At 39.5% G+C, this 12,439-nt stretch overlaps 1 pseudogene; it reads right to left on the reverse strand.

The window, feature by feature from the left end:
* Positions 1 to 594: 594 nt before the first annotated feature.
* On the reverse strand, positions 595 to 11,708 carry LOC101445104 (olfactory receptor 2G2-like; annotated as a pseudogene).
* Between the last annotated feature and the right edge of the window lie 731 nt (positions 11,709 to 12,439).

Genomic DNA, 12,439 nt, shown 5'->3' on the forward strand with positions numbered 1-12,439 from the left:
ATTTATTTATTTAATTTCCCCCCTACCCCTGGTTGCCTGTTCTTGGTGTCTATTCGCTGCGGCTTGTTTCTTTGTCCGCTTCTGTTGTCGTCAGCAGCGGGGGAAGTGTGGGCGGCGCCATTCCTGGGCAGGCTGCTCTTTCTTTTCACGCTGGGCGGCTTTCCTCACAGGCGCACTCCTTGCGCGTGGGGCTCCCCCACGCAGGGGACACCCTTGCGTGGCAAGGCACTCCTTGCGCGCATCAGCACTGCACACGGCCAGCTCCACACGGGTCAAGGAGGCCTGGGGTTTGAACCGCGGACCTCCCATATGGTAGACGGACGCCCTAACCACTGGGCCAAAGTCCGTTTCCCAGCCACAGCTCTTCTTTGGTGAAATGGGCACTCAAACTCAGATTGTTCAGATTCTGAAATTCAAGTGCTAATTTATTCTCTTCTACTGAATCCCATTGACAGGGTCATGAACATAACAAAATTAGTTATTTAGTCACCCTTCATTAAGTGATTCACCCTTAGTAAGTCTCTCCTAAATGTTTCTTGATAATCATGTCCCACTCAGTCATAGAGTTTCCAATTTTTTTTTTCAGTGCTGCCTTTACTTCTTGTTCCTCAGGGTATAGATGAGTGAGTTAAGCATGGGGATCACCACGATGTAGAAGAGGGAAGCAAACTTTCCTTGGTCCTTGGATCTACTTTTGGCTGACTGCAAATACATAAAAATGATGGTTCCATAGAAGATGACTACCATCAGGTGGGAAGAGCAGGTCCCAAATGCTTTATGTCTTCCAATGGCTGACTTGATCTTCAAAATTGCTTGAGCAATGTACCCATAGGAGATTAGGATGAGTGACAAAGGCACCACCAGGAATAATACACTAGCCACAAAGAGCTCAGCCTGGTTGAAGGTGGTGTCCACACATGCCAACTTGATGAGTACAGGGACCTCACAGAAGAAATGATCCACCTGGCAGTGACCACAGAAGGGCAGCTGAAGGGAGAGTGTGGACTGAATCAATGTAGTGGCCACCCCACTGAGCCATTCCATAGAGGCCAAGACATGGCAGAGCCAAAGATGCATGAAAAAATATAATGTAAAGGATGGCAAACAGCAACATAGTGATCATAGGTCATCACAGCCAGGTGGATACACTCAGTGTAGCCCATTACAAGGGAGACATAGAGTTGAATCATGCAGTCTACATATGTGATGGACTTATCTGAACACTTGAGGTTGACTAGAAGCTGGGGAATGATACTGCTGAGGAAGCAGAGGTCCAGGAAGGAGAAATGGGAGAGGAAAAAAATACATAGGAGTGTGGAGTTTAGAGTCCAAGATGGACACCAAGATGATAGCAGTGTTGCCTAGAAAGGTCATGAGGTAAAGGAACAAGATTATTCCAAAGAGAACCAGCTCTAACTGAGACTCGTCTGAAAAACCTATCAGAATAAATCCAGAGGAGGCACTCTCATTGGTCCCCTGAATTCCTCTTACTTTGACCTTTCACTTCTGAAAGATGAAATCATATCATGTATTAACCTCAGGGATTTTATGACAAATCAATGACAATAAAGATTTAGTGCTAGGGGCAAGATGGTATCTGAGTGAGTACATCTCTTAATCTCTCCTGCAAAGAAGCAGGTGAGTACGATCAGAGTTCTGCTGGACCAGGCTGTTTTGGGGGCTTGCAGGGCAGGAGGTGTCTGGACATTGATTTGGTGAGACAGTGACAGAAGAGATTCTTGCAAGAGGTAGAATTTTGGGTCTCTGACATGGAGGTCAGAAGTTGTGGGTGGGACTCTTCTCCCTAGGGCTGGCAGCCCAGATGTGGCAATCCCTGAAAACTTTGTTGTGCTGAGGTGTTCCCAGACCCTGAGCAGGCTGTTTCAGGGGCTTGCAGGGCAGGAGGTGACTGGATGTCAATTTGGTGAGACAGTGACAGAAGAGATTCTTGTGAGAGGTGGAATTTTGGGTTTCTGACACAAAGCTCAGAAGTTGTGGGTGGGACCCTCCCCCTAGGGCTGGCAGCCCAGCCACAGGGATCCCTGAAATCATTGTTGTGCTACAGCATTCCCAAACCCCATGTTTACTGGATGCATGGTTCCCAGGTCTGTATACCCTAAAACCTCATAGCCCACACTCCACAGACTCACATACCTTAAGTCTGCAATATCCCGGTCTTCCCATCCCCAAATCCAGCACCCTGAGGCCCGTCTGAGGTCCTTGATTACCCTAGCACTCCACGTTTTTTTTTTGTTTGTTTGTTTTTTTCTTTGAGCTTTGAGGAGTGTACCAGCTGACTTGGGGAGAGTCCGGGAAGAAAGCAGAGGTGAATCTGCTGAGAAAGCCCAATTTACCTAAATGTCCTAGGATAGGAAACTTGGTCTGGGAGGAGGTGGATCAGAAAATCAATTAGACCTCCCCTAGCACACCTAAGGGGAAGAGACTGTAGGACATGCTATCCAAGCTTCCAATATCATATTTGGGGTTGCTGGTGAGGTGTAAGTGCTCTCATGCTGGAAATAAAGAGTCACTGTCTTCTGTGTTGAGTTGGTTCAACAAGAACCCACTTGAATCTCCTACCGGACCTCTCAGGCAGCTTTCCAGCTGACCTGGGTGAGACAGAAGTGAGGATGGGAGAAAGAGGGAATGTAAGATCCCTAAGCATTTTATTTAACTGCAAAGAGGATTCCTAGCTTGAAACTTTGATTCTTTTTTTTTTTTTATCATGGTTGCTACTGTTGCATTGTCTCCTGGTCTTATCTCCTATTTTATCCCACAAGGTCCTTTTTCATTTATTTAGTTTATTTTCTGTTTATCTTGCTTGTTTCATCCCCTTTTGTGTTCCCCCCTTTTTTCTCTTTTTTCTCTCTTTTTCTTCTTTTTTATTTTATTTTCTTTATTTAATAGGTGCTGCAGGGAGCACTTCACATTTGCTGTGTTTCCTCATCCTCCATTTCCTCTTTTCTGTGTGTATTGATTTTGGCCACCTACACTCTCCCTTTCCTCTACATCTTTCTATCCTCCATCATCTACTGTTTCTCTTGCATTCCACCTCCCTTTCTTTGGCCCCCAAATTGTCTGATTTTTTATTTCTCATACCTTTGTTCTGTTTTCTTTTATCCACTCTTGATATTATTGTCTTTCTATTCTCTTTCCCTCTCTCATGAAAATACTGGCCTTTTAATTCATACTATATTCCTCCCCATATTCAGTTGACTGTCTCATTATAGGTACTCTACTTACTGCTATAACTCTACACAACTTACATGAGTCTAATATCCATTTCTCCTAAATCTCACATTGTTTCTCTGTTAACATTTATTACCAATACTACTTTATACATTTTCTTTTCTTACTCATTTTGCTTCCCCTGGCCCTAAATTTTCCTTCAAAGTGAACTTAGCCAGCAACAAGAAAATAGAGTAAGAAGAACAAAGTGATGAAGAGAAGACACTTACACATGAACAACAACTAATTAATCCCCAAGACTAGACAAAGAAGCTAAGGAACTGATTAAACCTGTCAAGATAAAATGATAACCAGACAGCACCAAAAAGTACAAACCAAACCAATAATCAGGAAAACATGGCTGAATCCAATGAACAAACTAAAAACCAGGAAGAGGAGCTCTCAAAACATATATATTAGAGACCAACTTAATGAAGTAAAGGAAGAGATTAACAATATGAAGAAAACACTTGGAGAGAATACAGAAGAAATTGCAGTCACACAAAAAGATAACAGATATGATGGTGATGAACACCACAGTTCAAGAAATCAAAAATACCCTCTCAGCAAAGAGCACCAGATTAGAAGAGGCAGAGGACAGAATTAGTGATGTGGAAGACAGTACATCTGAAATCAGAGAGTAGAACTGATCAATAAAAAGGTAGAAAAAAACGCAGCTGGGACTTAGGGACCTGAATGACAATGCAAAATGCACAAACATACGTATTATAGACATCCCAGAAGGAGAAGAGAAGGGAAAGAGGACAGAAGGGGTGTTGGAGGAAATAATGACTGAAAACTTCCCAAATCTACTGAGGGAGATGGATGTACACGTCCAGGAAGTACAATGCACCCCAAACACCATAAATCCCAGCAGACCCACCCCAAGACATATACTTGTCAAATTATCCAATGCTCAAGACAGAGAAAATTCTAAAAGCAGCAAGAGAAAAGAGAACCATCACATACAAAGGAGGCTCCATAAGATTAAGTGCTGCTTTCTCATCTGAAACCATGGAGGCAAGAAGGCAGTGGTATGATATAGTCAAGATAATAAAACAAAAAATTTCCAACCAAGAATACTCTACCCAGCTAAACTAGCATTCAAAAATGATGGAGAGTTCAAAATATTCACAGATAAACCGAAATTAAAAGAGTATGCCAACAAGAACCCTGCCCTTCAAGAAATACTAAAGGGAGTTCTGCAGGAACAAAGAAAAAAACAGGAGAGGCAGAGTTGGAAGAGCGTATACAAGCAACAAAAAAGACAAAAAGAGAAGAAAAAAATTTTAGACAAATACAAGTCCAAAGAAAATATGGCTAACATAAATAATTCTTTGAAAGTAATAACACTGAATGTCAATGGATTAAATTCACCTGTAAAAAGATACAGACTGGAAGATTGGATAAGGAAATATGACCTATCTATATGCTGTCTACAAGAAACACATCTTAGACCCAGGGATTCATGGAGGTTGAAAGTGAATGGCTGGAAAACAATCTTAAAAGCAAACAATAACCAAAAAAAGTCAGGAGTAGCTATATTAATATCAGACAAAATAGACTTAAATGCAAAATAATTGTGAGAGACAAAGATGGACACTACATATTAGTGAAAGGGATAATCTTTCAAGAAGGATGAACAATCATATATATTTATGCTCCTAACAAGGGAGCCTCCAAATACATGAGGTAAACATTGGAAAAGCTAAGTGAAATAATAGAAATAATAGATGGACAGAACATCTCAAAAGAGAATCAATAAACAAAAACTCTGAACAGCATATTAGAGGAGCAGGACTTAATAGACATATACAGATCATTACACCTGAATACAGCAGGGTATACATTTTTCTCAAGTGCATATGGATTGTTGTCCAAGATAGACCATATGCTAGGCCACAAAGAAAGGCTCAAGGAATTCAGAAAGATCAGAATCATAAAAAATAATTTCTCTGATCACAGGGGAGTGAAGCTGGAAATCTACGAGGACCAGACCCAGATTTCACACCAAGATATGGACATTAAACAGCACACTCTTAGAAATACAGTTGGTGAAGGAGGAAATTTCAAAAGAAATTAATAACTACCTTGAAACTAATGAAAATGATAACACAACCTACCAAAACTAATGGGATGCAGCAAAAGCAGTACTGAGGGAAATTTATAGCAACAAATTCATACAACAAAAAAGAAGAAAGAGCAAAAATTGAAGAACTAACTGCACATTTGGAGAAATTAGTAAAAAAGGAAATAAAAAAGCAACCCCACAGTAAGAAGAAAGAAAGAAAGAACAAAGATAAGAGCAGAACTAAATGAAATAGAAAATAAGGAAGCACTTGAAAAGATAAACAAAACCAAGAGCTGGTTCTTTGAGAAGATCAATAAAATTGACAAAACCTTAGCTAGACTAACAAAAAAAGAGAGAAGATGAAAATACACAAACTAAGAAAGGAGAAAGGAGATATCACCACTGATCCCACAGAAATAAAGATGATCATGAGAGGATACTTTGAAAAACTATATTCCAACAAAAATGACAATTCAGAGGAAATGGACAAATTCCTAGAAACACATAAGCAGCCTGTATTGATGAAAGAAGAAATTGATGATCTCAACAAACCATCACAAAGAAAGAGATAGAATCAGTCATTAAAAATCTCCCAACTAAGAAGAGCCCTGGGCCAGACGGCTTCACTGGTGAATTCTACAAAACATTCTGGAAAGAACTAATGCCACTCTTGCTGAAACTCTTCCAAAAAATTGAAAGAGAAGAAATATTGCCTAACTCATTCTATGATGCCAACATTACCCTGGTAACAAGTCAAACAAAGGCATCACAAGAAAGGAAAATTACAGACCAATTTCTCTAATGACACCAAAATGCTCAACAGAATACTTGCTAGCCATATCCAACAACACATTAAATGAATTATACACCATGACCAATGGGATTCATTCTGGTTATGCAAGGATGGTTCAACATAAGAAAATCAATCAATGTAATACACCATATAAACAGATTGGAGGAAAAAGTCACATGATTATATCTACTCATGCAGAAAGAGCATTTGACAAAATACAGCAAACTTCTTGATAAAAACACTGCAAATGTTTGGAATACAAGGAAAATTTCTGAACATGATAAAGAGTATATATGAAAAACCCACAGCCAACATTGTTTACAATGGTGAAGTCCTAAAATCTTTCCCTGGAAGATCAGGAACAAGACAAGGATGCCCACTGTCACCTCTTTTATTTAACATTGTCTTGGAAGTACTTGGTCGAGCACTGAGGCAAGAACCAGACATAAAAGGCATTCAAATTGGGAAGGAAGAAGTCAAAATTTCATTATTTGCAGATGACATGATCCTATACATAGAAAACCCTGAGAAGTCTACAAGAAAGCTTTTAACTCATAAATAAGTTCAGTAAAGTCACAGGTTACAAGATATATGTACAAAAATCAGTAGCATTTCTGTACACCAATAATGAGCAATCTTTTGATGAAATCAAGAACCAAATACCATTCACAATAGTAAATAAATAAATTAAATACCCAGGAATAAATTTAACTAAAGAGGTAAAAGACTTATACACAGAGAACTATACAACACTGTTCAAGGAAATCAAAGAAGATCTAAAGAAATGGAAGAATATTCCCTGTTCATGGATAGGAAGACTAAATATTAGATGTCTATCTTAACAAAACTGATGTACAAATTCAATGCAATCCCAATAAAAATCAACACATCATTCTTTAAGGAACTAGAGAGACTAACTATGAAATTTATTTGGAAAGGAAAGAGGCCCTGAATAGCCAAAGACATATTGAAAAAGAAAAATGAAATAGGAGGAATAACAGTACTTGACTTCAAAACATACTACAAAGCTACAATAGTGAAAACAGCATGGTATTGGCACAAGGAGAGACACAAAGACCAGTGGAACCAAATTAAGAGTTCTGATAGAGATCCTCATATATATAGTCATATAATATTCTATAAAGCCACCAAATCCTCTCAACTGGGAGAGAATGGCCTATTCAACAATTGGTGCCTGGAGAACTGGATATCCATATGTAAAAGAATTTAAGAGGATTACCAACCCACGCCTTATTAAAAAATCAACTCAAGATGGATCAAAGACCTAAATATAAGCGTCAAGACCATAAAGACTTTGGAAAGCAGTGTAGGGAAGCATCCACAGGACCTTGTAATAGGAAATCACTTCATGAACTTCACACCAAAAGCACGAGCAGCAAAAGAACAATAGATAAAAGGGACTTCCTCAAAATTAAAGCCTTCTGTACCTCAAAGGAGTTTGTCAAGAAAGCGAAAAGAGAGCCAACACAATGGGAGAAAATATTTCATAACCATATATCTGATAGGAGACTTATAACCTGCATATATAAAGAACTCCTATATCTCAAAAATAAAAAGACAAACAACCCATTTTAAAAATGGGGAAAAGATTTAAACAGACACTTCTCCAAGGAAGAAATACAAATGACCAAAAAGCGCATGAAAAAATGCTCCAGATCTCCAGCTATTAGGGAAATGCAAATCAAAACTACAATGAGATACCATCTTACTCCCATAAGATTGACAGCTATGAAAAAAACAAAAGACTACAAATGCTGGAGAGGATGTGGTGGAATGGGAACACTCATCCACTGCTGGTGGGAATGCAGAAGAATCCAGCCCTTCTGGAGGACAATTTGGCAGTTTCTCCAAAAACGAGCTATAGATCTGCCACATGACCCAGCAATTCCACTGCTGGGTATATACCCAGTCGAATGGAAAACAAGGACACAAACTGATATATGCACACCAATGTTCATAGCAGCATTATTCACTATTGCCAAAAGTTGGAATCACCCAAATGTCCATCAACAGATGAATGGATAAATAAAATGTGGTATATACATACAATGGAATACTACTCGACTTTAAGAACAAATACACTAAAACGCATGGGATAACATGGTTGAATCTTGAGAACCTTATTTTGAGCAAAGCAACCCAGGCATTGAAGGACAAATACTAAATGACCTCAATGAATTACTGTGATCTAAAACTTTTGTGAAGACAAGCTTAATAATTAGGGAAAAAAGGTCAAAGGATATAGACACTGAGGAAAAGATGGAAGAAGTTGCCTTGCCAATTTGCACATTTATTGCAGTGATGGAAGGCAAAATATTAAAAACAAAGCTTTTATATCTTTTAATTTTTTGATACCCCAATTTATTTTTACCTTAATTTTTCTAAAAATTAATATGTATTCTATATCTAACCTTTAAACTCATCACTATATTCTATTTTACTATTAATGGAACCTGGCAATATATTAGGCTTCATTTTTTAAGAAGTTTTGGAGCACAGAGAGGTTCAACAATGGCAGGGGAGGAATACTGGTGTGGGGTGTTATTAACAGGGGACACATGGTTGGCAGGGAGTTCTCTGGGTATATATCCAGAGTACATAAAAATGGATATTTTCATAGTGGTTACAATTAAAAACAACTGAGGGAGTGCTGAGTTCCTAGCCAGGGGAGCTCTATCACATTCCCTAAAGGAACAGCAACAACCCCCCAAATGCAATGGCAAAGACCAAAAAAGGAAGATCCAACAATGAGACCTTGACTAATGACTGTGCTTGTGAACCTGTGCACCTGAAATAAGAACAAGGCCTAGAGCTGCAGGGTGCCTAAGAGTTACCTCCTGAGACCCTCCGTGTTGCTCAAATGTGGCCAGTCTCAAAGCCAAACTCAGCATGTAAATGTGTTGCCTTCCCCCCAGCATGACTCCCGGGGATGAGCCTCTCTGGTGCTGAGGGATTACTACCAAGTACCGGCTGATGATGTAACTAGAAAATGACCTTGAATAAAAGGGTCAACTCAGACCAGCAGAACATCTCAGTCTACATATAATACCCAGAGTTAAAAAATGCTTTTTGACCTGAATAAAAGGGGGAAATGGAAAGGACAAATGAGTTTATATGGCTATGAGTCTCCAAAAAGAGCCAGGAGGGTATCAGAGGGGTCACCCTTATGCACACCTCAGCAGAGTCCTAAAGACAGATAAAGTAGATACAACCTCAGATATTGGTTCTTCTGAGGGCCAGAGACCCACAGTTTCTATTGTCATGGCAGATGGAGTTCAGTCCCATGTCAGTTGGCCCTACTTTGCAGTTTGTGTTTCTATACGATGGAGCTGGATTCAGATATGATCTTTGTTCACAAACCTCTCCTGTTACTTTTACTGGATCTGTAGTTGGTGCTGGGGTTTAATATATACCCAGGGGACTTGAATCTCTAGACTGACTATGTGATAGCCAGGCCCTGAGCCTCAATAGACTTGCAACTCCTACACTCTGATTTATTGGACTTATCCCCCCCTCAGCTAATATGGAGGTAAAGAAGGTCAACCACCACACCATGGAGCCAAGAGTGCCTTCACCTGAAAGCAGGAGAATTGCAAGCAGCATCCATGTGGAATCTAAGCCCTCTCTTGATATAGATATGGAGTGGACACAACTATTCCAGGTCCACAGGATGGAGGATTTTAGAGTATGGATTAGAGTGGACTTACTGATAATCTATTCATGAACTATTGTGGTTAGTAATCAAAAAAATGTGGCATTGGTGTGGAGAAAGTGGCTATGGTGGCTGCTGGTGGTAGGGAGTGTGAAGAAGAGATGTGATGTGGGGACGTTTTTGGGACTTGGAGTTGTCCTGAGTGGTGCTGCAGGGACATTTACCAGACATTGTATGTCCTCCCATGGCCCACAGAGTGGACTGTGGGAGAGTGTGTGCTATGGTGTGGACCATTGATCATGAGGTGCAGCAGTACTCAGAGATGTATCCACGAAGTGCAGTGAATGTCTCATGATGTTGGAGGAGGTTTTTGTTATTGGGGGAGGAGTTGGGTGACGGGGTTGGGGGTATATGAGAACCTCATATTTTTTTAATGTAACATTAAAAAAATAAAGAAAATAAAAAGGGCCCAAGCAAAAAAGGAAAAAGATTTAGTGCTGCCTAAAATATGAGTGGTTATATTCCTATTATCAAATATCAACTAGTAAAGGAAAATTCCTTGAAATGTATGGAATGATCTTTCCTCAATTGTAATTTTAAAAAATTAAACAATTGTAATATATTACAAAACCTAGCATTCAGTATGCTTTTATGATTATTCACAGGTTTAGAATTTTATTCAAGAAAAATCCATTTAACCTCCTATAAAAGAAGCAAAAAGAACTTTTCTGGAATAAAATATAATGGTTTCAATTTTATTTAGCTTAAATGTAATCTCCCTACATTTATGGAATATCAATTAAATAAATTAATATTATATTTATTAAACCTTTAAGATGCTGAAAGTTCTAAATCCATGTTTAATGGAATAAAGTTAAAAAAGGAAATGTAGGTCTACCCTCTCTGCAATGAATGAAGTAACTTAATAGGTTAAAAAAAAAAGATTTTGTGCTGGGAAATCAAGCCTTGGAAATAGATGAAGAAAAAGGCCACACTAGAAAATATTAGTGTGTGTGAACACAGTCTACTGGCTATAGGTTTTCCAACTACCTTGAGACAAAACAAAAGGTCATTGTGATTATAAAGCTAGAATATACAAAGTTTAAGGGTTCCTATTTGGAATGATGGAAAGGTTTTGGTAATGAATGGTGTTGATGGTAGCACAACATTGTGAATGCAATTAACACCACTGAAATACATTTCTGAATGTGATTAAAAGGGGAAATGCTAGACTGTATAGCTGGTAACAGAAAATTTTTTAAAAAGTCCATGGAACTATACTACACAGTGACTGCTATGTTAAACAATGGACTCTAGTTAATGGTAAAATTGTAAAAATATCATGTTATCACTTGTAAAAAACATTCCACACCAATGCAAGGCATTGGTGGCAGAGTGGTGTATAGGAACCCTGTATTTTTTGCATGGTTGTTCTGTAAACTCACAAATACTCTAATAAACAAGATTTTAAAAATGAATAAATTTGTGGGGACATTGCTGTATATATTGACTAAATCAAATAGCAGGATATGGTAATTAAAGGTAAGTTTGAGTCAATTTTTCAAAGACCTTAAAGGTCAGTAAACCTTATTTGTATATTATTCATCAAGTAAAAGGAAAGTCTTCATAAGAGGGATGTGGTTTTGTTTGAATTTTTTTTTAAAGATGTGTGTCTAAACAATGTAGTAAAATTTAAAACAGAAACCACTTTAATCCAGAAATGATGTTAAAAAAATAAATGGATAGACAACCAGCAAGATGACAGGAGAGTAAGGAGCCTAGAGTCAGCTCATGCAGCAGGGCAGTTAGTAATCACCCAGAGCTATCTGAAGCTCCTGTTTGGGAGCTCCAGGAGACCAGAAGAACATCCTCCAGTATCCTTGAAAGAATGGAAGGAGGAGACTACCCACCTGCAGAGAAGATTCATGAGTAAAGTACTCCATGTCCTGGAGGCCGGTGACAATCCTCCACTGGCATTTCAAGCCACCCTAGGAGCTAATCTGTGGCTAGAATTGGAGGCTCCACTTCCCAAAAAACAGGGGAGGAAGAGATAGTTGGGCATCAACTTCAGCTACTGATTAGTAAATTTGGCAGGCTAAATTATAACCCTAAGAACAGATAAAATTTGAACATGTCCAAGTCAGAAAGAGGCCAGACTCTGCCCCTGCCATGAGGGGAAGCAGGGTGCACTGAAAATCTTAGTGCTGGCAAGGGAAGCCTTCTTTCCATCCAGATCAGATTGCAGCTCTATCCTAAGCCCCAGCCTCACCTCCAGCAGGGAAGAAGCAGGGGGGACCTGTGCCAGCCTCTCCTGTTAACTGCAGGTATATTTGGCTGGACAGAGTTGGAAGTCTACCTGGGCAAATGTGGTCAGTTTAGACCCACACAGCCTAGATTGCTGCCCACACCTGTAGCCCCATCCACATCTCAGGCAGGGGAGAAAGGGACATGAAGCTTCATCAGTCTCTCAGGCAACTATAGTCTAGGCCTGCATGACTTGGATTACTACACTTGGCTGTGGCTCTGTCACTACCCCTGGCAAAGGAGAAAGTTGGGAGAAGCTTCATTGGTCCCTGGGGCAATGAGAGAAGCATGAGCTTCTACAGCTTAACAGCATCAACTATATTCTTGGCACCTATACACAACCAGCAAGGGAGAAAGGGCAAGAAGCCCT

Source organism: Dasypus novemcinctus, unplaced genomic scaffold (assembly GCF_030445035.2).
Source record: "Dasypus novemcinctus isolate mDasNov1 unplaced genomic scaffold, mDasNov1.1.hap2 scaffold_119, whole genome shotgun sequence".
Classification (NCBI taxonomy): Eukaryota; Metazoa; Chordata; class Mammalia; order Cingulata; family Dasypodidae; genus Dasypus; species Dasypus novemcinctus.